Here is a 22,717-nt window from a genome sequence, read left to right on the forward strand (position 1 = left end):
CGAGGCCCGGAACGCGTCCCCGGAGGGAGCGGCGAGAACCATCCGCGGGGAGCCGCCCGGGAGCCGCCTGACGAAGGGGGCGCGCGGCGCGGAAGGAGCTCGACGCGCGACCCCAAACGCAAGTTAGCAGGTGGCGAGAAGGCAGGAGGACACGGCCCCCAACCGGCAGAAAACCATCGGGAGACGCGGACCCAGCTAAGACCGACGGGAAGATTAGACGAGCACTGAAACAGGTATTATGCATATAATATATAATTTGATGTAAATGAAATGATAGACGTGATAAGGAGAAACTACAAATGACATTTCTAGAGACAGAAATACAGTATTTGAAATGAAAAATATACCAGATGGGGTTAACAGCAATTTAAACATAACAAAAGACCAATAATTATGAAGACACCGCAATAACAATTAGATGAAACACAGAAAAAACCTGAGAAATGTAAAGCTTGTGCATCAGGGCGCCTGGGTGGCTCAGTCAGCTGAGGTCCAACTCTCCATATCAGTTCAGGTCGTGACCTTAAGGTCATGGGATCAGGCCCCACACTGAGAGGAGCTGCTTGGGAGTCTCCCCCCGCCCTCCCCCTCCCCCTCCCCCACCCCGTTCTTCCCTTACTCATGCTCTCTCTCTCAAAATAAACTTAAAAAAAAATCCCAAAACCCAGACCACCTGTGTATTAAGTGACATTACTGGGTGAAAAGATACAGGATGAGAGAAAATATTTGCAAATCATATCTCTGATAAGGCGTTAATACCCAGGATAAACAAAGAACTACAACTCAACAACCCAACTCAAAAATGGGCAGAGGGCTGGACAAGATGTTCTCCAGGAAAGACACACAAAGATGCTCAAGTAGTTAATCGTCATGGATGTGCAAACCAAACACCCAGGGAAAGATCACTTCCTACCTCCCAGGATGGCCAGTACTACAAAGCAACTGTAAGAAAGAGCTACAGAAAAGCCGTTAAGGCTCCAGGCTCTGAGCTGTCAGCACAGAGCCCAACGCAGGGCTCGAACTCATGAACCGTGAGATCATGACCTGAGTCAAAGTCAGAGGGCTAACTGACTGAGCCACCCAGCTGCCCCTACGCTGGGTATTTCTTCTCCTTTTTTTTAAATGTTTATTTATTTTTGAGTGTGTGATATGGTGTGAGTGGGGGAGGGACAGAGGGGTGGGAGGACAGAGGATCCAAAGTGGGCTCTGCACTGACAGCAGCGAGCCAAATGTGGGGCTCGAACTAAAAAACCGTGAGACCTGAAGTGAAGTTGGACGCTCAACCAACTGAGCCATCGGGTGCCCCCCCTCTTTTAAACAAAAAACGTTAACTATTTTATTATTGTTGTTTAGTAGTCTCTACACCCAGCCTGGGGCTTGACCCCAGGACCCTGAGATCAGGAGTTGCAGCTCTACTAACTGAGCCAGCCAGGTGCCCCCAGGCTGGGTATTTCATAATCCTGAGTTTCTGTATCTGGAAAAAAGCCCTTTATCGAGCATGTGATTTTCCACCAGTCTGAGGCTTGTCTTTTTCTTAGTAGTTTATTTTGAAAATCAAAAGGTTTTTAGGGTACCTGGATGGCTCAGTCGGTTGGACATCGCCTCTTGATTTGGCTCAGCTTAGGGTCGCCTGGTTCGAGATCGAGCCCCATGACCTAGGATGGAAGCCCTTGAGGGCCTGCTTGGGATTCTCTCTCCCTTGCTCTCTGCCCGTCCCCTGCTGTTGCATCACATGCACACGTGCTCTCTCAAAATAAATCAACTTAAAAAAAAAAAAAGAAAACTTTTAATTTTAATAAAGTCCAATTTACCAATTTTTTTTTCAGTCTAACGCTCTCCCAGCTGAGCTGCTTCGGCTCACCAATTTTTTTTTATGGAGTGTGCTTTGGGCGGTACTAGGAAATCTTTGGCTAACCCAAGGTCACAAAGGTTCTCTCCTCTGTTTCCTTCTAGAAGTTTTACTGTTTTAGGTTTATATTTAGATCCTTGTAATATTTAAATTCATTGTTTTGCATATGAACATCTAATCGGTCTGATAGCATTTGCTGAAAAGACTATCCTTTTCCACAAAAGGATAAATGCCTTTGTAATTCTGCTCAGAAACAGCTGTCCGTACACGTCGTAGACTTGTATATGTCGTGTCCACATGAAGGTCTGTACGCAGGTGTGCTGGGAGTTTACCTACACGAATAGGACACAGACGTGTGTGGATGCATTTATTTATCGAACTGTGTGCTTTAAACACGTACAATTTACTGGGTGTCAATGAGGCCCTGTGTGAGACAACAGGAGAGACACGAGTGCTGGTCTCTGGCCCGGGTCCCGGCACGGAGCTCCTGACGCCGCCTGGGGGCCTGGTCGCTGTGACCGGAAGCTGGGATTTTCGCCCCTGCTCCCCGTTCTCCAGAGAGAGAGAATAACCAAATCGAGTTAATAACCGATCACGCCCATGTGATAAAACCTCCATAAAAATCCCCAAAGTGTCCATGTGCCGGGAGGGTGGCGCACCCCAAGTCCACAAGGACAAAGCTCCTGTGTGTGGCACCCTCCCCGCACGCACCCTGCACCTCTCCGTCCGCTCTCCACCTGCACCCTCCGTCTGACCTTGGCTGCGTGATGAACGGATGAATGGGAATAAGCGTCCCCGGTTCTGTGAGCGGCTCGAGCAGGTTCACACCCCGGGAGGGGACGGTGGGCCTCTCACCTGGACCCACGTCCGACAGAGGCTGTGGGTAACCTGGGCACCTGCCAGTGGGGACGGCGTCTGAAGTGGGGGGCAGTCTCGTGGGACCGAGCCATTTCCTGTGGGCTATGACGCCGGCTCCGGGCAGACGGTGTCAGAACGGAGTTCCGTCGTAGGACACCCGTGGGGGCTGGAGAACTGGTCACTGTGGAAAAGCACCCACACACTTGGTGGCCAGAAGTGAAGTATTCTGTGACCGCAGAGTGAGAGTAAAGGAGGAACCAGAATTTCCCTACACACACAGATAAAGATGCTTTTTAAAAAGCAGGGGCTGCCAGACTGACTGCCTACAGGAAACCCACTCTAAACATAAAGACACAAATATCTCAGAAGCCAAAGATGGAAAAGGTGCTGATACTGATCCACAGAAAGCTGCAGTGGTCACGTGAACATCCGATGGGGACTGAGAGGGACGTGCCAGGGACAACAGAGACACACATAAAGTGACAGAGGGCCAGCTCATCAGACGTGCACACCAGACAGAACTAAAGGGAGTCTAGAGTGAGTCAAAATTAGAGATTCCAACACATCTAATGCAACAGTGAAGTCAAGGGGCAGAGGAGGTCAGTAAAGATGACAAGAGCTTTGCAAACACCACGTCACACGCCCTTAGTGACACTGACTGAATGTCCAACCAACAGGAACAGAACACATGTTAGTTGCAGGTACACATAAAACCTTCATCAAGATCAACTGTTCCAAGGACAATAAGCACACCTCCACGAATGTGAAAGGTTCCTGACAATAAGGGACCTGAACGAGAAACCAACCACAGAATGATACCTACAAAAATCCAGAATATGTTCAAATCAGTCACCCTTCTATATTAAGTCAAGAGTCAAAGACAAAAATCACAAGGAGAGCAAAGCAAATTTAATCCCAAAGAAAGCAGAGAGAGGAAAACCACAGAGAAAAGACATGGAATCAATGAAACCAAACACTGGTTCCTTGGAAAATCAATAAAACTGACAAACTTCTACACAAAGACAGACATCACCAACACCAAGAACGAAAGAGGGGAACCGCCTTAGACCTCACGGATGCGGAGGGCAATGAGGAAACACACGGAGGCCTGGATGAGATAAAACCAGCCACTTCTACGAAACAACCTCCTGCAAGACACGTTACAGAAACTCAGTGGAGATGAACCCAAGAGCTCTTTAAAAAAGTCACGTATGCGGCACGTGGAGGGCTCAGTCAGTTAAGCATCCAAGGTGGGCTCAGGACATGATCCTGTGGTTCCTGAGTCGAGTCCCAGGTCGGGCTCTGTGCTGACGCTGAGACTACTTGGGAGTCTCTCTGTCCCTCTCTCAGCCCTTCCCCCCTCTCTCAAAAATAAACATTAAAAAAAATAAAAATAAACTTATAGTTAAAAAACCGTCCCAAAAAGAAACTTCTAGGCCTAGTTGGCTTCACTTGTGAATTCTGCCAAGCCTTAGAGGAAAAGTACCAGCGAAACACAAACTTCCAGAAAATAAAAGAGATTTTCCAACTCCTTAGGAGGCAGTATTATCCTGATACCAAAACCAACAGACGTATTACAGGAAACCAATATATATTCCTATGATCGCAGGAAAACTTCAACAAAACTTAGCAAGTTCTTGGGGCGCCCGGGTGGCTCAGTTGGTTGAGCATCGGACTTCAGCTCAGGTCATGATCTCATGATTCGTGGGTTCAAGCCCCGCGTCGGGCTCTGTGCTGACAAGCTCAGAGCCTGGAGCTGCTTCGGATTCTGTGGCTTCCTCTCTCTCTACCTCTCCCCTGCTCGTGCTGTCTCTCTGTGTCTCAAAAATAAATAAAACATTAAAAAAAAAAAACCTTAGCAAGTTCTTAAAATTCAGCAAATAGGGGTGTCTAGGTGCCTTCGTCGGGTAAGCAACTGACTTTGGCTCAGGTCACGATCTCGTGGTCCGTGAATTCAAGCCCCATGTCCGGCTCTGTGCTGACGGCTTGGAGCCTGGAGCTGCTTCGGATTCTGTGGCTCCCTCTCTCTGCCCCTCCCTCATGTGCTCTGTCTCTCAGTCTCTCAAAAATAAATAAAACATTAAAAAAACAGCCAATGAAGTGTAGTACCACATATTAGAGCTAACATGCCATGAATAAGAGGAGAGTCTGAGAAGAGACACGAACAGAACAGCAGAGGACATCTGGTCACACGAGGTCTAGCACAGTGTTTTACAGCACTTGTGACCCTGCTCGTGACAAACGTGCTCAGCAGACCAGAAGACGAGCCCTCGGCCTTCCAAGGACACTTGGGAAGAGCCACTGCGGCCACCATGGAGGAAGGAGACGGCCACCATGGAGGAAGGAGACGCAGCCACAACGCCCGCCCCCAACCACACTCCCAGGGACACCATGACAGAGGCCGGGGGCACAGGCTGATGGAAGGGACAAGGTGGCACTGCCGTCCCACGGTCACCCTAGGGAAGGGCGGGTTCAGGATGATTGCGGGCCCCGCGCCGTCCCCTCGGGGCGCCGCAGGGGCCCTTCGCGCGCCCTCCAGGCGGGAAGGGCCCACCGCCTCTCCCTTCCGGGCTTCTGCCTGCTTCCGCGCGCTCCGCGGGCAGGGGTGAGGGCGGTGCTCGCGGCGGGCTGTCACGGGCCAGCTTTCAGGAGTCCGACTTGTATCACCTTGTTTTAAGCCACGTGACAGTTTTTTGAGGAAAGTTTGGTTTGCCTTTTCTCCTTTTAATACACAAGGAAACCGCGGCACCTGGGGGCTCTGTCGCTTGAGCGTCTGACTTCAGCGCAGGTCATGATCTCATGGTTTGTGGGTTCGAGCCCCACGTCAGGCTCTGTGCTGACAGTTCAGAGCCTGGAGCCTGCTTCAGATTGTGTGTTTCTTTCTCTCTCTGCCCCTCCCCTGCTCACACTGTGTCTCTGTCTCTCAAAAATAAATAAATGTAAAATAAAATAAAATAAAATAAAATAAAAATACATGAGGAAACCGCAGTGCCCAGAGAGGCTGAGACTCATGTCCAGAGCACATAGGCATGAAATGGTGGGAAGAGACCACAGCTCACATTCAGAAATGAGCACCCCCACCCTGGGGGGCAGGGGTGGGGGGAGCTGCAGACAAGAGAGCGGGAGAGAGGCGGCGACAGCACTGAGGAGGGCCGGCAGACCACAGGCCCTAGCAGCTCTACAAACCCCAAGATCGTCCTTTACGAAGAGCTGAAAACAAGAGATACAACAGATAAAAGTTACAAGGGACAGGGGCGCCTGTGGGGCTCAGTCGTTTGAGCGTCTGACTTTGGCTCAGGTCAAGACCTCGTGGCTCAGGAGTTTGAGCCCCGCGTCTGTGCTGACAGCTCAGAGCCTGGAGCTGCTTCGGATTCTGTCTCTCTCTCTGCCTCTCCCCTGCTCACACTCTGTCTCTTTCTTTCTCAAAAATAAACATTAAAAAATTATTTTTAAAAAATTACAAGGGACAGAGGAACGTGTTTAAACACCAGAGTGATGAAATCAGCAAAACCCAGGTTAGAGGAAATTCTTCAGGAAACAACCCAGTTTCCTTAACAAATTATACTTGAATCCTGACCTGAACTAGCAAAACTATATAAAAATATTTTTTAGACAAGGTGGGAAATTTGGATACCAAATATTTGATGTTAAAGATTATCCTTAGTTTAAAAGCTGGGATAAAGATATCGTGGATACAACTTTGGAAAGAATGCCTTCTTTTCAAGACACTTACTGAAATAGGATTTCTGGAATTTGCCTCGGAATAACCGAGTGGGGGAAACCGATGCGCGAATGGCCACGAGCTGGTAGCTGCCACAGGCAGGCGAGGGGCGCTGGCCGAACCTCTCCCTCCGGGACAGTCATTTTAAGAAAACAAACAAGCAAACAAACAATTACACGGCCTGCTGGCTTTTCAAAAGAAGTACTGTGAGCCAGGAGACAAAGGAATGGCATCTTCGAAGTTCTGAAAAAAGGCCAAACCAGAATTCAACACTCAGCAAAAGTATTCCTGCAGAAATTGATCGAAAGTAAAAGCACCGTCCGGTGAAGCGAGCACAGGCGGCCTGTACCGAAGGGACTGCAGGCGGGGTTCCGCCAGGCGGGAATAACGGAACCCCACGGGGAAGCTCCGTGGCGTAGAGACGCTGAGAATAATAACAAGAACGGGGTGCGGGGGAAGAGCCAGGCGCTCGGTAGGCCCATCACTCCTGGGGGCCGGTGCTTCTAGAAACCAGCCAATGGAATTTACTAAAAGCATCAAGACGCTTGCAAGCCCACCTGCACGTACATCATGAATAAAACCGCAGTTTACACTGACAGCTCCAGCCTCAACCCCACGCCACAGATCCTTCTAGCCTCCCACTTTTTGCGCCTGTAGCTTCTTTCTCCAACAGTGAAAAATCTGGCTCCCAAGATCCTTCAAAGATGTGCTCATTGGCTCGATCCTAAAACGTCCGGAAAGCAGCCTCGGAATACTAACGCACACCACCAAGGAAAAACAGCGTTCGAAGTAGAGGCAGTAACTTACAAGTGTTTGTGTCTGCACTTGTGAGTTTAGCACTGTGTCCAAGGGTTTCCTGGGTCAGTCTTGTCTCTTAAATGTAGTTGTTTTATTCCTGTGAAATATAGTTAGGTTCACTTGTTTCTATCGATGACACAGCCCAAAACCAGGAGAGCAAAACCAAGATCTCGAGGAGGGCATCGTGGACAAGGCAAAAGCAACAAGAATTTCCTTAGCTCCCAAACAGAAGCACAGAGAACAAACGAGAAGCACACACGAGGCCCGAGAGCTGCACCAGAGAAAGTGGCCCGGGCACGCGACCCCTGACGACGCCAAAGCCACAATGACAAGCCCCCAGGCATTCGGCGGACGATGCCAAAGCCACAATGACAAACCCCCAGGCATTCGGCGGACGTCCCGAGAGCGGGCTTCCTGGCCCACGACAAAGATGATGAGCGTCAGCCGCCCAAGGTGGGTCCAAAGGGGCTGGGACGGAGCAACCAGCCAAAAACGTCCTTCCAGGGCGAGGACCTGCGTGAACTGCTGGGAACAGACTTAACTGAGCAGCTTGGAGAGAAAAGAAGCCAAGGGAAGCCGGGGTCGAGAAGGGGCCTCCGAAAGCCAGCCGCTGCTCCAGCACGCCAGGACCAGGGCCTTTGGAACCCGCGGCTCCACGGGAGTCAAGCCGGTGCTGCCAAGTCATCCGTCTGGCCTGGCCCGAGCTCCGGGGAGGGACCGGAGGCTCACGACACCCTGAGCGGCTCTGGCTCAGAACATAAGCCGTGGCGTCGGAACTGCCATCCCCTTTCCCTGCGGGAGCCGCCAAAGCACCAACCCCGCAGAAAGTCCCTCTCCGCAGCATGCCTGCTGCCCGACCTTTGTCCCAGGTCCCTGGAAAAGCCCCATTCACAGGGCCTAGCTGTTATGTGACCCGAGAGCACACTTTGTGAGAAAAACCGAATCCCCAGGGAGGCCGCTGAGCACAGCTGCCAAGCCTGCGGGGCCAGCAGGAGCCTGGCCAGAGGCTTAAAAGGAAGACCTGGGGGACAAGATGTGTACAGGGGGCTCTGAAAAGCTCTGGCCAATGCCCGGGGACGCAGAAGGACACGCACGTGCCGGATGGTGCGCGGGCCCAGGAAAGCCCTGAGCGGCTGCCCCGCTCCCCCCACCCCCCGGCTGACCCTGAAGCGCCGGGCAAGCAGCGGGTGAAGGTGACGGCAGAGTGCGCAGGGACCGACGCGCGCACGGCCCCGGGCAGGGACGGCGGACACACCAGTTCGAGGCATTTAAGGAAGCCTCCAACCAACCTTCAACTGACCACCAGGCTCACCAAGCGGAGATGGCAGAAGCCAGACACGACAAGGGACAGACTTTCGAGAAGTAGTTCAGGGAACTACAGAAGAAACAGATGAAAACGAAACAAAACTCCAGCCATAAAAACAAACACAAGAGGGAGGAGAATCTGAAGTCCAGTTTTTAATATCACAAATGTGCAAAGAAGCCAGAAAGCATGGCTCACACATGGGGGAGAGGAGTCAGAAGAAACCGTCCCTGAGAGGACGCAGGTGTTGGACATACTAGACAAAGACTTTTTTTTTAAATGCTTTTTTTGGTACAGATAGAGACGGAGTGTGGGGGAGGAGGGGCAGAGAGGGATGGGGACACAATGTGAAGCAGGCTCCAGGCTCTGACATCGGGCTCAAACTCACGACCTGCGAGATCATGACCCGAGCCAAGGTTGAATGTTTAACCAACTGAGCCGCTCAGGCGGCCCACTAGACAAAGACCTTAAATCAGGCGTTATAAGCGTGTTAGCTGAATTAAAGGAAATACTATATACAGATGACATATAAAACAATATGTAACATCTTATCAAATAAATATCAACGTACAGAGAAAAATTATACAAGAGAACCAGAGCAGAAGTTAGGGGATGTTAAAATGCAGAACTACCACGAACACATTCACTAGAGGGGTTTGGCTTAACCGCCTGAACCACCCAGGCGCCCCTCACTAGAAGGGTCTGGAAGCGGGCAGAAGAGCCAGCAATCTCGGAGGCGTGTCAGTGAGAACAGCCCACCGGAAAGCCAGCAGGGGTGCTGAAGACTGAGCGGCGCAGCCCTGGCCCAACAACAGCCCCAGGCATGTGCCAAAACACGCGCCCCTACTTTCAAAGGGCTAAAACTGCACAAGTGCCCTTCACCCACAATGCACTTAGATTATAAAACAATAACAGAAGGGAATCTGAAAAATCACTAAGTATTTGGAAATAAAAGCACATTTCTAAATAGTCCATGTGTCAGAAAGAAATTCCAAGGGAAATGAGAAAGTATTTTCATCCAAATGAAAGTAACACACCGAAATTTAGGGGGATGCTGAAGGGCTCAAGAGAGAAATTTATAGCTTTAAATACCTGTATTAGAAAAGGAGAAAAACCTCAGATCAATAATGTAAGCATTTTTCAAAAACACTCCGTCCAAAAAGAATAGACATTCTTTTCAAGTGCACATGGAACATTCTCCAGAATAGAGAATGTTCGGCCACAAAATGAGTCTCAATAAATTCAAACAAACTAAAACCATATAGAGGTTTTAACTCACTATGTTTTATACCTGAAATTAACGTTACACTGTATATTAATTAACTAGAATTTAAATAAAAACTTAAAAAGCCTGAAGTCATACCATTCATGCTAAAAAAAACTAATAACTTAAACATTCACCTTAAAAAAAAAACACACACGCCTAGACAAAAAAACCAAAAAGGAAGCTAATAATAAAGATTCAAGTGGGTATTAACGAAATAGAAAACAGAAGAGTGGTACAGAATATCAAGAAAACCAAAAGTCAGGTCTTTTAAAAGATCAAGAAAACCAACAAATCCTTAGCTCCGTTAACCAAGAAAACACAACAAGGTTGCAAAAATGTGGGAACGTTACCACTGACTCCTCACAAATTAAATGGAACATAAGAGAATACTATGAACAACGTTCTACCAACAAATTCAACTCAGGTGAAAATAGAAAAGCTCCTATAATCATTACCAAAAGTGACCCAAGAAGAATTAGAAAACTGGGAGAGGCCTGTGACAAGTACAGAAATGGAGCTAGGGATTTAAAATCTTCCCGGGGCGCCTGGGTGACTCCGTCGGTTAAGTGTCCACGGTCCATGGGTTCGAGCCCCGCGTCGGGCTCTGTGCTGACAGCCCAGGGCCTGGAGCCTGCTTGGGATTCTGTGTCTTCCTCTCTCTCTGCTCCTCCCCCACTCACACTCTGTCTCTATCTCAAAAATAAACAAACATCAAAAAAAATTTTTTTAATCTTCCCACGAAGAAAATCGTAGGCCCAGATAGCTTTACTGGTGAGTTCTGTCGAACACTTACAGGAGGACTACTAGCGGCGCTCCATGGCTTCTCTGCAAACAGAAGAAGACGGGGTACTTGCCAGCTCATTCTAAAAGGCCACGTCACCTCCCTACCAAAGTCAGGCAAACAGATCAAGTCAGAGCCTGCTGTGGGACTCGAACAAAGACACACAGAGGAGGCCCCACAGTCCAACAGGCTGCAGGGGAGGAGGCACCAGGAAGCTGGAACAAGTTATCGGAGTCGTAGCTCCTTCAGTTTCAGAAAAACTAGCCTTCGATACAAGTAAACACGGCAGACGATGACAGTCATCACAGACGTCCGTGCCCTGCCCTGGAACCCGGGGCTGTGCTGGGGTGCGTGGCGAGGACGGGCTCTTAACTGGGCTGCACGTGGCGTTAAGGACGATGGTCCTGGATCCGTCGGGAGGACCCAGGGTGACCGCAGGCTCCTTACAGCCAAGAGGCAGGACAGAGACAGGGAAGAGCCCCGGGCTGCGGGGCGAGGAAGCGGACCCGCCGCTAGCGCCTCCCCAAAGAGCAGCAGCTCGCCGGCAGCGCCTTGAGTTGGGCCGCGTGAGGCGCAGCCCGGGTCTGACCTCGGCCACTCAGTCTGTGCCAGTCGTCACAGCAGCACCAGGACCCAGAATACGCAGCAGAGACTCATGGCAGAGCTCACACAAGGCGGGAGGACAGGACGATAGAGAGCGGAAGGCATCTCCGTGGCGGGCCGGCACCGGACTCTGGATTTCAGCTCAGGCCATGATCCCAAGGTCATGAGACTGAGCCCCATGTTGGGCTCCACACTAAGCGCATGAAGCCTGCTTGGGATTCTCTGTCTCTCTGTTTCTCTGCCCCACTCTCTCTCTCTCTCAAAAATAAATAAATAAACTTAAAAAAAAGAGAAAATATTAGAAACAAAAAGTAAAATCCCGGGGCACCTGGGTGGCTCAGTTGGTTAAGCGTCCAACTTCGGGTCAGGTCATGATCTGGTGGTTTGTGAGTTCGAGCCCCATGTCGGGCTCTGTGCTGACAGCTGGAGCCTGGAGCCTGTCTTTAGATTCTGTGTCTCCCTCTCTCTCTGCCCCTCCCCCACTCACACTCTGTTTGTCTCTGTCTCAATAATAAATACACATAAAAATTTTTTTAAAAAGTAAAATACCATTTCTAGTGGGCGCCTGGGTAGCTCAGTCAGTTGAGTGTCCAACTCTTTTTTTTTAATTACAAAATTTTTTTTGATGTTTATTTTTGAGACAGAGATAGACAGAGCATGATCCAGGGAGGGGCAAAGAGACAGGGAGACACTAATCAGAAATAGGCTCCAGGATCCCAGCTGTCAGCACAGAGCCTGACGCGGGGCTCAAACCCACGAACCGTGAGATCATGACCTAAGCTGAAGCTGGACACTCAACCAATTGAGCCCCCCAGGCACCCCGAGTGTCCAACTCCCTCTCTCTCTCTCTCTTTTTTTTTTTTGAGAGACAGAGAGAGATAGTGTGAGCAGGGGAGGGTCAGAGAGAGAGGGAGATACAAAATCCAAAGCAGCTTCAGGCTCTGAGCTGTCAGCACAGAGCCCAACACAGGTCTCGAACCCACGAACCGTGAGATCATGACCTGAGCCGAAGCCAGACGCTCAACTGACTGAGCCACCCAGGCGCCTCGAGTGTCCAACTCTTGATTTCAGCTCAGATCATGATCCCAGGGTTCGTTGGTTCGAGCTATGCTGACAGTGTGGAGCCTGCTTAGGGTCCTCTCCCTCGCTCTCTGCCCTCCCTGCTTGCTTGTGTTCTCTCTCTCTCTAAAACAAATAAACATAGAAAAAAGAATAAAAACTAAGTTAGAAGCACCCTAAGAAAAAGTAAACTTCACAATTGATCACTTAAACAGAAGAGGAAATGAATTTATTTTAATAAAAAAGGAGGACTAAAAAAGACTCTAGAGAAATGGACTGAGAAACTGGTAAAGACGATCCAACACACGCATAATGAGGGCCCTGCCCCATCCCGCATGGCTGGAGTGGACAGAGCATGAGAACAGGGCACTTAAAATCCTTTCATGAAATAAAACTTGGGAAGCTACGTATTGACAGAGCGAGCTGTGTGGATGAGAAATCCAGGCCTAACATCAAACACTAAAAGAGAACGCCATTCAGGCCAAAATCAAAGTTACTTATATGGGAAAGTAAATAAAATTATCATGCATTTGACAGCATTGTTTTATGCTAGAAGACAAGAGAACAATCTATTTAAGATATTCAAGGGAAGAAAATGTACGCCAAGGACTTTATATCCAGTCAAATGGACTTTTTATTTTTTTTTAATTTTTTTTAATGTTTTATTTATTTTTGATACAGAGAGAGACAGAGCATGAGAGGGGGAAGGTCAGAGAGAGAGGGAGACACAGAACCGGAAGCAGGCTCCAGGCTCTGAGCTAGCTGTCAGCACAGAGCCCGACGCGGGGCTCGAACCCACGAACGTGAGATCTGACCTGAGCCGAAGTCGGAGGCTAAACCGACTGAGCCACCCAGGTGCCCCGCAAATGGACTTTTTAAAATAAATAATTTTAATGTTTATTTTTAAGAAAGAGAGGAGACAAGAGTGTGAGTGGGGGAGGGGCAGAGAGAGAGGGAGACACAGAATCTGAAGTAGGCTTCAGGTGCGGAGCTGTCAGCACAAAGTGCAGTATGGGGCTCGAACTCACAAACCGTGAAATCATGACCTGAGCCAAAGTTGGAGGCTTAACCAACGGAGCCACACAGGCGCCCCAGTCAAACTGACTTTCAGTTGCAAAGGACACATAAAAACCATTACCGGGGCACCTGGGTTCAAGTCCCATGTTGGGTGTAGAGATTACTTAGAAGTAAAATCCTTAAAACTCATCCAGTATGTTTAAATCTGAGTTCACGGGGCACCTGGATGGCTCAGTTGGTTCCGTATCTGACTTTGGCTCAGGTCATGATCTCATGGTTCAGGAGTCTGAACCCCTTCGGGCTCTGTGCTGACAGTCCAGAGCTGGCTTGGGATTCTCTGTCTCTGTCTCTCTCTGCACCTCCCTAACTTGCACGTTCTCTCTCTCTCAAAAATAAAAACAGCAAATAAATAAGTCAACAATAAAATCCTCAACTGAGCCCCTTCGGAGAAAGACAGAAAATTGATTATTTTGAAAACTGACGGAGGGAAGAACCAGGCATCTATCTCGGTGTCCTGTGTGGACCGGAGCACTAGATAACCAAATGGTGATGAGGGGCGCTGTGTACCGGAAGTCCCGCTCTCACATGAAGCTGCTTGTCTGGAATTAACGCATGATGTCCGTGGGTCCATGGCTGCCAACTTCAAAACAGAGAGAGGCCACCTGGTAGGTGCCTCCCAGTGGAACACAACGTACCCGTGAAGGAGTCTTGCCGAGGTCAAACCCGGATCTGATCGAACCTCTATATCCAACTACCCCTTTAGAGGAAACCAAGGGTAGGTGACCCCATGCGGAGGATCGCCATCAGCAAAATCCGGACCGTGAGAAACACAAGTCCAACCACAAAAAGCTTCCGTGGGAGGCAGGGGCGAGCCACAGATGATACCGAAGCGCCATCTGAGTAAACAGGTGACACTTACCCCAGACTCGGAGGTATGCAATTCAGTCACAAAACTATGAAGACAAGTAAGGACGGACTTGCCATCCAAGTGAGGCCGGCAGGTCCTCGGGTCAGGATGGCGGGCCGGGCGAGCAGAAGTTCGTTTCTTGACCCAAGCGACAGTCATTGAAGTGTCCACCTTGTAACAACCCATCAAACCTTACACGTACTTCCCAGTTTCTGTGTCTGCGCTCTACTTCAAAGTTAAAAAGGTTTAAAAAACCCAAACCGTGGGGCGCCTGGGGGCTCAGTCGGTTAAGCGTCCGACTTCAGCTCAGGTCATGATCTCACAGCTTGTGAGTTTGATCCCAGAGTCAGGCTCTGTGCTGACAGCTCGGAGCCTGGAGCCTGCTTCGGATTCTGTGTCTCCCTCTCTCTCTGCCTCTCTTCCACTTGCCATCTCTCTCTCAAAAATAAATAAAACATTAAAAAAAAATTTAAACACAAACACCCCAACCGTATGAAACTACGTTGAGGAGGTGCTGTGGTGTTCGTTCCAAGGGCCACAGCCTGGCACAGAGCGGAGGGCCCGGGGACAGACCCACGCACAGTGTCCCCGCACCGACTGCTTACGCAGCAAGCAAGGGGGAGCTTCTAAATAAACAGTGCTGGGACAATCCGATCTCTCTGTGAGAAAATGCCACCTGACTCCTAGCTCACGCCATCCCCAAGTCCATGGTCGTGCTAAAGGCAAAACAACACAGAACATAATATGGAAAAACATCCTGAAGACCTTGATTTAGGGCAAAACAGAACTAGCAAGGGAAGATGGACAAATCAGGCCACAACATAGTTAAGAAACTTAAAAATCAGTGAGACATATTAAGTCTACACACCACGCCCTGTGAAGCAGCCGCACGCGCGTGTGCACGCACACCACGCCGACAGGGCCAGGCGCTGGGGCAGGTCTGGGACACACGCATACAGCCACGCTGCGCGCACCAGGAAGCCGGACCCCACGGGTGGGGTCGTGCGACCATTCACACACAGGCACGCTCACAGGATGCCTGGACACTTGCAGCAAAGGACAAATGCAAAAACGTTCACGGCAGTCTTCACTGTGGTCAGAAGCTGGCTCCTGGCTGGAGATAACATGTGGAGACAGATTCGTGAGTGGGACATCCCACGGCCACGACAACGAAGGGACTGTCATTATATCCAGCAACTACCACGGGGAGCCTGAGCTAGACACAAAAGAACACGCACACGTGACCCCCCGTTTATGAACAACAGTGGTACAAGCCGGGCAAACGATCCACTTTGGGGCTGGGGAGCGTGGGGTGGCCTGGGGGCGAGTGTCCATCTCTTGACCTGGCGACGATTCACGGAGATGAGCACGACTCTGCGTGTGTTACGCGTCACAACAGAAGACTTAAGCGCTGGGCATCACCCACATACGCCCGGCAGCCGCCCTTGAGTATCCCCCACAGTGGCCCTCGCGGGGCGGGGGGGGGGGGGCGTCCACAGACTCGTGTCTAGAAGGGCATCATGGGGGCACCTGGGTGGCTCAGTCGGTTAGGCGTCCGGCTTCGGCTCAGGTCAGATCTCACATTCGTGGGTTCGAGCCCCGCGTCAGGCTCTGTGCTGACAGCTAGCTCAGAGCCTGGAGCCTGCTTCTGGTTCTGTGTCTCCTTCTCTCTCTGCCCCTCCCCCTCTCATGCTCTGTCTCTCTCTGTATCAAAAATAAATTTAAAAAATTTAAAAAAAATTAAAAAAATAGAAGGACTTTCACTTTATACGGATTTTATATGTTCCTCTGTTGCTTAACTAATTCTGTGCCTTTTATTTCATAATCCTAAATAGCAATGACATTGCTAATTTAAGGAAACCACTGTCATCTGATCTAGCAGCTTACTACTAAAGAAAATCAGTTTTTCCTACTATTTCGGCACAAATTAAAGGGCAAAAAAAGAAGCATGTTATCTTTGGTTTTCAAACCACAAAAGGATTATGCTGCTGTGGTAGTTTTGATCATTTGCGTAGATATACACCCACCCGGGAGCAGAGATCTCTGGATGGCATCTGGGACTGTGGTTCTGACCCCACTTTCCAGCAAACAGAAATAGGGTGATGAATGACACGGAGAACCCAGAATCCTTCCAGGACAAACCTCATCACCCCTTCCATGGTTGCTGCCCTGTCCCCGCAGGCCCTGTAACACCCTCTGCCACAGGCCCTGGGACATCACCCCACACCCCCCAAGGCCCCAGGCTACCTGGATGCTGACTGAACACCAAGCAATTAAGGAGCGGGCGCCCCCTGATGGTGCACTCAGCAACCCAAAATTCTGACCAGTAATGGAAGGGAGAGGAGGAGGAGGAGAGATGAAAGAATGCACCTCAACCAAAGTTCCTTCCACTTATTTTATGGTTTTTAGTTTCAAAGACAAAAATACCGAAAAGTAAAAGGCAGGTTCCTTCCACAAGCTAGAGAAGGGAGATGAATGCAAGTGCTCCGAGGAGAAGGAGCTGCGGGTTGATTTTTTTATCAAGAGGACGGAAGAAACCACCTTCCCCCTTCCACCTGCTGCGGGGCAGAGCGGATGGGGGGGGGGCGCCGAGCTGCCCGGCTGCCACCCCGGGTCCCTACTAACACAGCCGGCTGGGCACCAAACATACCCATTTTAGCACTGCTCCTTTTCCCACTTTTCACACCCACGCGGAGGCATACTAAGCGCACGCCGCTGCGAGACCCCAGGTCTCCCGGGGCGACTGGCAAGCCTCGGGCCGGAGACGCGGTGACAAGCCGTCGCGGGGCCACACGCTCCGGGGGAGTCTGGGTACCCCTACCACAATGACACCCTTGGACACAGCAATCCCACCGCTAGCAGCAGACCCCAGCGACGCCTCAGCCGGCACGAAGGTCTGCCGAGGCCGGGGGGCCACTCGGACACCCCCGGGGAGGCGCTGCCGCGCTCGCAGAGGTGCTGGAGGGAACGGCAGACGCCCGCGCAGGGTGACGGCGCTTGTGACCTTCGATGAAAGACCAGCTGGGGCCCATGAGAGCTACACACACAGGGCGCGCACTTGGTTTTGCAGGAAAAGCAGCAACAGAGACGGCTGTCCGGAAAGAGTCGAGGAACAGGGACGGGGTGAGATTTCCGATTGTATCTTTCATAAGATTTTTTGACTTTTTTTTTTTAAATTTTTAACTTTTATTTATTTTTGAGAGAGACACACACAAAGCGTGAGACGGTCAGAGAGAGAGGGAGACACAGAATCTGAAACAGGCTCCAGGCTCCGAGCAAGTGATCAGCACAGAGCCTGACACGGGGCTCGAACCCATGAACTGTGAGATCATGACCTGAGCTGAAGTTGGCTGCTTAACCGTCTGAGCCACCCAGGCGCCCCAAGATTTTTTGACTTTTAAGCCATGCAATTATTTTGAACATAAGAATAAAATTAAAAAATTCCAAATCTGAAACAAACCTAACTATAAATCAAATGAGCAACAGAATTACAGACAAGAATATTCATCAAGAGGTGTGTTTTAAAACACATTACTTTATCTATAATATGTACTAAGAACAAAAAAACCCTCAAAATCAAAAGCGCCTTCGGGGTGCCTGGTTGGCTCAGCTGGAGGAACTGAGACTCTTGATCTCAGGTTGTGAGTTTGAGCCCCACATTGGGTGTAGAGATTACTTAAAAGTAAAATCTTAAAAACAAACAAACACAAAAGCACCTTAAACTTGGCTACGTAGCTTCATTAGTAGTAGTAACCTGATATTGTGATACTACACTCTAGTTTACGTATGCTTATCCATAAAGCAAATAAATTATGCCAGTGATATTCAGCGTCCAGATTTTGGGGGTGCCAGGGTGACTCGTTGGTTGAGTGTCCAACTCTTGAGTTTGGCTCAGGTCACAGTCACAGGGTTGTGGGGTTGAGTCCTGCATTGGGCTCCGTGCTGAGCACGGCGCCTGCTTGGGATTCTCCCTCTCTCTCTCCATCTGTCCCCTTTCCACTCCTTGAGCCTGTACATGCATGCTCTCTCTAATTAAGAAAATATATTTCAAATTTGTACTGAAAATTCACCATGAACTTACAGTGTTTTAAAAAACCATTTCATAGTTCTGTCCACGAGCCAGGCGCTTAGAGCTGCAATTTTGCGCGCGCACACACACACACACACGCGCGCAAACACACACACACACACACACACACACACACACAGAACACGTCCGGCACCTGGGCCTCAGCTTCTAAGTATTTTTTGGCACTGAAAGGGAGCAAAGCACCTTGGAGCAATGACTGATGGCAGGTCGGGAAAGAGACCAGAGAGGTGCTCTCATAAAGATGCCAAGTGAGGGTCGGGAGCCAGCTCGCGGGGGACTCACGGCTGCGCAGCTAGAACGTGTGAATGTCAACACGAACAGAAGACGTTAATAGACTCGAATGCAACAAACAAAACTGCATCAGTCTGCCCCGATACTCAGAACAGAAAAAGGAAAAACAAAAGCATTTGCCACGATGAAGGTACGACCGTCGCCCCCCTGATGAGTGGTGACACAGGGAGGGGGTCCGCGTCTGTCCCCTTTCTCCAGGAAGCCCGGATGAAGGGACACAGATACAATAAAGAACATAAGGACGCCGGCCTCAGCAGCAGGAGGACGGCCTCCGAGGACGGCGTAGCAGGCAGTGGCCCCCTGGTGGAAATGTGTCGGCCGGCTCCAGCGGCTCTTCCCACCAGACCACAGCCCACAGGGAGCGGGGAACGAGTGAGATGACACCATGCAGAACAGACCCTGTACACGGGGCTCTCACAAGACCACTGTCCTGTCCTTTCAAAGAGTCCGTGTCATGGAAAACAACTGGGGTGGGGGCACGGGGGGACATTATTCCAGAAGGACAGACAGAAACTAAACAACTGTGATGGCAATAGATGACACAGAGGAGACTCTGGTTTGGACAAATCAGCTACTGGGGCGACCGCAGCATCGGAGCAGCCGCCCACGGGTGCGAAGAGACCACTGTGCCATGTCCTGGATGTGACGGGTGATGGTGCTGCTGGTCACATGGAAGGGTCGCCTTTGCCTCTCCTCTGGAGGATGGGGTGTGTAGGGCTGAACGCTGGAACACGCGCAACCTCGTGCCGAAGCGCAGCCAGCGCTAGAGGGCAGAGGGCAGCGGTGACCGCGACACGCCGCCAGTGCCCTAAGTCAGAAACTCCGCAGAGTAACCTCCAAAACACAAGCGTGTCTGTGCCTGGCACGCAGTGAGCTGTCCAGCGCCCGGGGAATCGATGAGCTGCAGCGACAGCCGCCTGGTTCACACCTGGACACAACCGTCTTCCCCCAAGGTCATAAACTAGGATGGCCTACAAGGGAGAGTCACTTACACACCCGAGCGTGAGTAACTATAACCGACGCGCCCTAGGGGTGGACACAGCACCGCTGCGCTCACACAAAGGGAGAGGGTGATCCAGGACCAGCTCCACGGACACGGGGGACAGATCCGGGAGCAGAAGCGGCCGCTAAGGGTTAAGTGCAGAAACCCAGAGCCAGAGCCCTTCCTGGGAGACAGGGTCAGACGCGGTGATAAGGCTGCCTTGGAAACAGAGCACATTCCAAAGCAAGCAAACAGACCGTGCTAAGGTCAGCCGGTCCCTGTTGTGTCCCTGAAATGATCTGGGTCACAGCCCAGGGCTCTTTGCGTGGTTCTGCTCACTTGCTTTGTGGGTCCCCTTTACCCAACACCCGCACCCTCGCTCACTGCCTCCCCCTTTCCCCCGCGGGGTCCAGGGAAGTCCCATGGGGGACAGTCTGAAGCTGCTACTGTGACTGGAAGCTATGAAGGGTCCTGACTGGAAGTGTCCTTCTACCCACACGACTGAGGACACGGCCTCTGTGACGGAGAAACCAGAGCTGCCCCAGAAGGGCTCCCTGCTCCCAAAGCCCTCGGCTTCCCTGAGCGGAGAGCAAGTGGGCAGACCCCAAGGTGAGGACCGGTTCGAGGTGGTTGTGGATGGAACTTAGCCCCTCAGGTGGTCCCCCTGTGGGGGCGCAGAGCAGGTGCAGGGGCCCCCGGATGCAGGCGCCATCAGACAGAGGGCCCCCGGTGGGCCAGCAGGCACGTGCCCGCCTCACCCTGCTCGCCAGGCCATACTCAGCAGTTTCCAGGCCACACGGACCCTGGAGAGGCCTTCCCAGAGCAGGTGCCCGGAGGAGCGCAGATGGCCGCAGACCCAGCGGGGCACACAGGACTCAGGCTCAAGCAGAGCGTCTCCATCCACCACGCTGCCCCCTCTTCCTCGGGGGCTCTGTCCGTGGACCGCAGACCCTCCAACCTTGGGTTCTGTGCAAGGAGGGGTCTTCCTGGAACACGGTTCTCCCACAGAGACTGCCCGTCACCGCTGCCTGCCCCTGCCTGTGTCTTCTCGGCTGGACCTTCTTTCTGGTTCCCGCCTATGACAGGGTCACAGCGAAGGCCTCCTGAGAGCAGTCTTCTTTTCCGAACCCCTACTGCCCCCAACAGGCAGAACCCTGCGAAGTACGAGTGAGAGGCCAGGACACCTGACAGTCGGGCACCTCTGTCTCTTCCCAGCACCCCTTACTCAGACACAGGGAGCAGGAGAGGGAAAGGCTTTCTTTTTCTCGCAGCAACGCTTCCAGAACTTGAACTACCAACAGCACGTTATCAAATAACTAGCAAGGAAGTGGTGTGAGCTATTTCAGAAAGAAGAAAAATCCAAGTGATGGAAAGTGGGGTGAGGGAGAAGGGCGGGAAAGACAGGGATGTAACAAGAGTGAGGCCCCAGAAGGGGAGAGGACCAGAACCCTGCGGAGTCCAGACACCGAGGGGAAGGCGGACACCGGGGCCGCAGGACGGTCAGGGCTAGCGGCACACCGTGACGTTTCTACACGGTTAAATTCAGCAAAACACAGAAAGTAAAATGAGAACGGACGCCTACAGTTTATGTTCTCAAGTCCTGGGACTTAAATAGTGCTTGAAAACCAAACAGTAATTAGAAGAACGGCAGTCGTGGGTGGGACACGGTGTGTTTTGTACAGACAACGCTGGTGAGGAGGAGTCGAAGGGGCCCCTCCCCAACCATCTGAGGCCCTGGCACCAGGTCCACGCGACGCCTGGCATCACGCACCTGCTTCCTGCCCCTCACGGGGCGGACATCACCACGAGGGAGGGAATCAGACCAGGGTTCAGAGACTGCAGGAGCCAGCGACACCGCGACATGAGGTACAGAGTGGTCTGCACTGGCGGCGACCCCCACTCCTGCTCTATGCCCCGAACTCTGCACGGGATGGGGTCTGGATTGCAGGTCCACACGCTTGCTCTGCTCCGTGAACACCACGCATCAGCTGCACTGCAGACACGGAATTCAATCAACGGCTCCAATAACTTATTTTAAATCTTCCTCCAACGTGTTAGGACATTCTTTCCGCAGCCTGAGTCTTGCACAAACCTCCTTACTTGCACGTAGTGACAATAGAGAATAGAGATTTCACACCCAAAATGCCAGGAATACCCAGAAGAAACAGCGTCAGGAGGAAGAAGGGGTCTGGGCCAGCTGTCAGGTGGTCACTGTCAGGTGGACAGAGTCCAAGCTCCCTTCCAATACAGGAGACTGACTGTGTTCCGCGAAACTTCTGAAGATGTGCAGAACGCTTACCTCATGCGAGAATCTTGCAGCAAGAAAATGTGAAGCAGATATGCCCCATGCAAGGATCTGGGAGGTGGGCACCAACACCCCACCGGAGGCCCTCAAAGTAGAGGTTAGCTCCTGTGAACACTTTCCTCTCAAAAAGAAACTGTTGAGTGTGACCACAATTAATTTGTAAGTGAAATTTGGCTTATCCAAAGTACTTTTTTAAAAATTCCAACTAACCCCTTCCAAGCACCCTCATTTTATCACCCCAATACAGACAAAACAACAAATATTAGTATTTCTAATGAAAAGTCACCAAGATGCCCTTGCTTTAACAATCCCGTGCATTAAAGCCTGCAAAAGGTTTTTTTGAAACTCATGCACTAGATTTGATCAGTTACTTCAAAACAAACAACTTCCCTTTTTTACAGAGGAGAATGCCAGCAGAAGCCTGTCCGATGCCTGGCGGAGACCACTTCCAGAGAGGCACGCGGGGGCCCCGAACGTCACCCCAAACCCACCGGGACGCGAGGGGGCCACCCCCGCGCTGCAGGCGCTGCGGGACAGAGACACACAGGACTGAGTCTGGGTCCAGACCAACAACTACCATTGGAACTCGTGTGAAATTACGCTTTGCCATTTGATTCCTCCCTTACTGATTAAATCTACACGGCGGTGCCCGGAGACAGGGCGGCCGAGGGCCCCGCAAGCATGCGCCTCCTAAGACAGTAAGCCGGCCGTCCCTTCCAAGAAATACCCCTGAAGACGAGCCACACCGAGAAAAAATCCCAAATGCGACTTGTAGGGCAACACACTGTGGCGGCGGGGACCAAAGTGCTGGGGAGAAGACGCGCGCAGGACCCCAGCCCCGCTCGGCCGCACCAACTTTCTACCACTTGAGGTGTTTTGTCAACAG

At 51.2% G+C, this 22,717-nt stretch overlaps 1 long non-coding RNA gene across 1 annotated transcript; it reads left to right on the top strand.

The window, feature by feature from the left end:
* The first annotated feature begins 83 nt into the window (after nt 1-83).
* On the top strand, nt 84-22,510 carry LOC115305407. The gene is made up of 2 exons (XR_003914767.1): nt 84-233; nt 22,233-22,510. It is a non-coding gene; the product is annotated as an uncharacterized LOC115305407 (long non-coding RNA).
* The last annotated feature ends 207 nt before the right edge of the window (nt 22,511-22,717 follow it).

The sequence above is a fragment of the Suricata suricatta genome, chromosome 10 (assembly GCF_006229205.1).
Source record: "Suricata suricatta isolate VVHF042 chromosome 10, meerkat_22Aug2017_6uvM2_HiC, whole genome shotgun sequence".
In the NCBI taxonomy this organism is placed as follows: domain Eukaryota; kingdom Metazoa; phylum Chordata; class Mammalia; order Carnivora; family Herpestidae; genus Suricata; species Suricata suricatta.